A 5228-nucleotide genomic window follows, 5' to 3' on the forward strand; every position below is an offset into this window, starting at 1 on the left:
AGCCATGTAAGGCTTTAACCCATCAAATAAAACTAAGGACTGTCAGAGAACTGGGAAAAGCCAAGCAGCCATCTTAGATTTCCCATAGCCCTGGCTCTTTGATTTTCAGTTGTTGTTTATCTATTTTTAATTTCCTGATTTAAGAGCAGACTATCACCATGTTTTAAAGATATCAAGATAGTAAAAGTCTAACCATGAGGGGTTATCTTTTGCAGAATTTAAGTTTTTCCACCAGCTTAAACTCATTTAGGTAAACTTAATTAAATTTATTTTAAATTTAGTCAGTCCTAACCATGCACAAAACTTTTTCAGGGTCCACCTTCCACAAACCATTTAATCACTTTCTGTAACAGCTACCTGTAAATCAGACTTACTTTCTTTTCCCCTTATAAAATGTAATTTTATTTTTTACATTTTCTTTATTAAAAACATACATCCTACTTTCTTATTAGATTACCAAACAAACATTAATACTAGATATTTAACACTGAATATTTCCCAGTTCACTTGAATCTGAAATTTATTTAGATTAATTTTTCTTGTATTTAGAATTGTTTAATTTGTAAGGGCTTACTTTTCTTTAGGCCAATTAAATTATAACTCGTTTACAACTTCAATGATATTATCAGAAAAAAGATACATAGTGAGACATACATAAATCCAGACAGACTGATTGACTGAGATCTTATTGTTTTTTGCTTGAGATTTAAAATATATCTTTGGGTCCCAGGAAAGGTCCATCTAGTCAAGGCTGTGGTTTTTCCAGTGGTCATGTATGGATGTGAGAGTTGGACTGTGAAGAAAGCTGAGCACTGAAGAATTGATGCTTTTGAACTGTGGTGTTGGGAGAAGACTCTTGAGAGTCCCTTGGACTGCAAGGAGATCCAACCAGTCCATTCTAAAGGAGATCAGCCCTGGGATTTCTTTGGAAGGAATGATGCTAAAGCTGAAACTCCAAAAATAATAAATAAAAAAAGACCAAAAATAAAATAAAATAAAAAAATAAAGCTGAAACTCCAGTACTTTGGCCACCTCATGTGAAGAGGTGACTCATTGGAAAAGACTTTGATGCTGGGAGGGATTGGGGGCAGGAGGAGAAGGGGATGACAGAGGATGAGATGGCTGGATGGCATCACTGACTCAATGGACGTGAGTCTGAGTGAACTCTGGGAGTTGGTGATGGACCGGGAGGCCTGGTGTGTTGCAATTCATGGGGTCGCAAAGAATCGGACACAATTGAGCTACTGAACTGAACTGAACTGAACTTGGGCCCCAGCCAAGATGTCTGACATGGAGAGTGATTTCACATGCAATGAGGAGGAGGACTACGACGTGGAATACTCTGAAGATAGTAATTCTGAGCCAAATGTGGGTTGGGAAAATCAGTACTATAATTCCAAAGCATTAAAAGAAGGTGACCCAAAAGCAGCAGTAAGCAGTTTCCAAAAGATTTTGGAACTTGAAGGTGAAAAAGGAGAATGGGGATTTAAAGCACTGAAACAAATGATTAACTTCAAGTTGACAAACTTTCCAGAAATGATGAACAGATATAAACAACTATTGATCTATATTCAGAGTGCTGTCACAAGAAATTATTCTGAAAAATCCATTAATTCTATTCTTGATTATATCTCTACTTCTAAGCAGAATTCTGGTTTTTTATGTCAGATGAATTTACTGCAGGAATTCTATGAAACAACACTGGAAGCTTTGAAAGATGCTAAGAATGACAGACTGTGGTTTAAGACAGACACAAAGCTGAGGAAATTATATTTAGAATGAGAGGAATATGGAAAGCTTCAAAAAAATTTTATGCCAGTTACATCAGTCCTGCCAGACTGATGATGGAGAAGATGACTTGAAAAAAGGCACACAGTTATTAGAAATATATGCTTTGGAAATTCAAACATACACTGCACAGAAATAACAAAAAACTTAAAGCACTCTATGAACAGTCACTTCACATCAAGTCTGCCATCCCTCATCCATTGATCATGAGAGTTATCAGAGAATGTGGTGGTAAAATGCACTTGAGAGAAAGTGAATTCGAAAAAGCACATGTTGATTTTTTTGAAGTCGTTAAGAACTATGATGAATTGGGAAGTCCAAGATGAACCACTTGCTTAAAATATTTAGTCTTAGCAAATATGCTAATGAAATTGGGAATAAATCCATTTGATTCACAGGAGGTCAAACCTTACAAAAATGATCCAGAAATTCTAGCAATGATGAATTTAGTAAGTGCCTATCAGAGTAACGATATCACTGAATTTGAAAAGATTCTGAAAACAAATCACAGCAACATCATGGATGATCCTTTCATAAGGGAACACACTGAAGTGTTTTTGTGAAATATCAGAACGCAAGTGCTTATAAAATTAATTAAGCTTTACACGAGAATACATATTCCTTTATTTCTAAGGAGTTAAACATAGATGTAGCTGATGTGGAGAGCTTGCCGGTGTGGTGCATATTGGATAACACTGTACATGGCCAAATTGATCAAGTCAACCAACTCCTTGAACTGGATCATCAGAAGAGGCGTGGTGCCCGATATATTGCACTAGATAAATGGACCAACCAACTAAATTCTCTCAACCAGGCTGTAGTCAGTAAACTGGTTTAACAGAGAACAAGCTTTTACAGACATGCTTAAGGCAACAGGGCAGAGATGTAACCCTTAAAAGAACTGGGAATGGCAAAACTACTGTCGGCTGATGTGTCCTGAAAATTGTTGAAGTTATGGCAGAAGTGCTTTTTTTGATCAACTGGTTTGTGTTTTGCTGCTGCATTTATCCCAAAGGGGGGGGGGGGGGGGGAACAGCTTTAATCTCCAGAAGAAAACCAAAATGCCATGGAATTTATGCTGTATTGACATCTTGCCCTAAAACATACAACATCATAGTAATTTGTCATGGGCAACATGACCAGAGAGATTTTTGTCATGATTTTAGATACACTGACATGCTACTGTTGGTTAAATTTAAACATGTTTTACCTGCAGAAATTCTCTCACAAATAGCCTGCAATAACTTGAAATGCATACCCTTTTGAACATACCCTTTTCTCATGTATAAATTAAAATGTTTGCTGCATTTTGCAAAAATAAAATAAAATATATCTTTGACCCCTTTTTTTCTTCGCTTGAAGTTTTAATTTGCCTAAGGCTGAGGTCTCAGGCATAGCTGGCTGTGTATTTCAAGGACATGGAAAGGGTTAACTTCAAGCTTTCCCCTGGGCAGGTCTTTTCACAAGCTCATTGTTTTTAATTGCATATGCAAAAAGAATTGGTTTTGCAGTTTCCAAAAAGAAAAATTTCTCTCACTCTGTTCAATCAGCAATCACACACTCACAATCATCAGAGGCTATCACAATGCTTTCCTTACCCTGAGTCCCCAGGTCTCCCAATCTGTTGCTCCCTTCCTGGGAGCCCAAGGAGGTGATCAGTCTCTTCTTCCACCCGCTGCGGTAGGTTCCTGCCTGGGGATTGGCCCTGGGGCCTTACCTTATCCTGTGGCCATTCCTGGTGAGTTGGTCCATCCCTCCAATGAGTACAGTTGGAGCTCGGCCGTCTGGAGAGTCGGAAAGCCAGTATGAAAGAGAACCCGGAATACCGTCAGGTGGCGCGCCTCCTCCTTCGTCTCCGGGTTCCTTCACTCCAGCCTGGCCGAGTCACCAGTCTGGTGCCTCAAGGGGCTGGCGTGGTTGGAATCTTGCTGGGGCCTCAAGAAATGTTGCAGAAACCAGTACTCAAGAAACCAAGCACCACACTTGGAGAGTTGGAGAACTCAGGTTTATTATGCCAGCAGGCCCAGAGGAGTTAACACTTCACGCTCTGAGCCCGGAACAAAGGGATTAGAGAGTTTTAACAGACAGACTGTAGTGGGCAACACTAGCTGTTAATAGGCTGGTTTAAACTAAGGAAAGGGTGTGTGAGATAAACTCCAGTTCCTAGTATTGCAAGTACCCACTTTCTGAGACTACGTGATCCAGACTTTTCAAGGGGCAAGGTGAGTTACAGAGGCAGAAGGAGGTAAAATTTTAACTTTTCCTCTTCAGGAGGAGAAGGGTATGACAGAGGATAAGATGGTTGGATGGCATTGCGAATTCTATGGACATGAGTTTGAGCAAGCTCCAGCAGTTGGTGGTGGACAGGAAAGCCCAACGTGCTGCAGTCCATGGCGTTGCAAAGAATCAGACACATCTGAGTGGCTGAACTGAATGGAACTGGACAGCAAAGAGATCAAACCAGTCAATCCTAAAGGAAATCAACCCTGAATATTCATTGGAAGGACTGATGCTGAAGCCAAAGTTCCAATACTTTGGCATCAGATTTGAAGAGCTGACTCATTGAAAAAGACCCTGACGCTGGGGAAGATTGAGGTAGGAAGAGAAGGGGGCAAGATGGTTGGATGACGTCACCAACTCAGTGGACGTGAGTTTGTGCAAACTCTTGGATTTAGTGAAGGACAGGGAAGCCTGGTGTGCTGCAGTCCATGGGGTTGCAAAGAATAGATGCAACTTAGCCACTGAACAACAATAAAAATGAAATTACCAAAGAAAAAAAATTGGGGAGTGAAGAAATGCTGCCATCTTGTAGCCGTTCACTGTAACAGCAACTTTTAAGGTGTGTTTGTGGCTCAGGAATGTCTGATTCTTTGCAACCCCATTGATTGTAGACTGCCATGCTCCTGTGTCCATGGAATTTCTCAGGCAAGAATACTGGAGTGGGTATACATTCCCTTCTCCAGGGGATCTTCCTGACCTGGGGATCGAACCCAGGCCTCCTGCACTGCAGGCAGATTCTTTGCCATCTGAACCACCAGGAAAGCCCTTAAAAGGTGTGCTGATGGGCATTTAATGTTCACATGGCCTGTGGGGCTGTAAGTAAAACTCACCTGCCCTCAAGAAATGTCATAGGCATGGTCATCAATTTTTAAAAATCCAATACACAGCAGAAGTTCAAGAAGCCAATTTCAAGAGACATGTTTCACTCACACCCTTTTAAAAAATCACATGAAAAGAAAGATGTCAGCATTGCTAAATATTAGAGAAATGCAAACTAAAACTACACCAAGGTATCACCGTAGAGTGGTCAGAATGGCCACTGGCAGAAACCCTACAAAGGATAAATGCTGGAGACAGTATGGAGAAAAAGAAACCCTCCCACACCGATGCTGGCCATGCAAATTGCGAACAGCCACTCTGGAGGACAGAGTGGCGCTTTC

General features: G+C 40.6%; 1 pseudogene; it reads left to right on the forward strand.

Annotated features, from left to right (window-relative positions):
- Positions 1 to 1271: 1271 nt before the first annotated feature.
- LOC101107322 (COP9 signalosome complex subunit 2-like) lies at positions 1272 to 2802 on the forward strand (annotated as a pseudogene).
- The last annotated feature ends 2426 nt before the right edge of the window (positions 2803 to 5228 follow it).

Source organism: Ovis aries, chromosome 23, assembly GCF_016772045.2.
Source record: "Ovis aries strain OAR_USU_Benz2616 breed Rambouillet chromosome 23, ARS-UI_Ramb_v3.0, whole genome shotgun sequence".
Classification (NCBI taxonomy): Eukaryota; Metazoa; Chordata; class Mammalia; order Artiodactyla; family Bovidae; genus Ovis; species Ovis aries.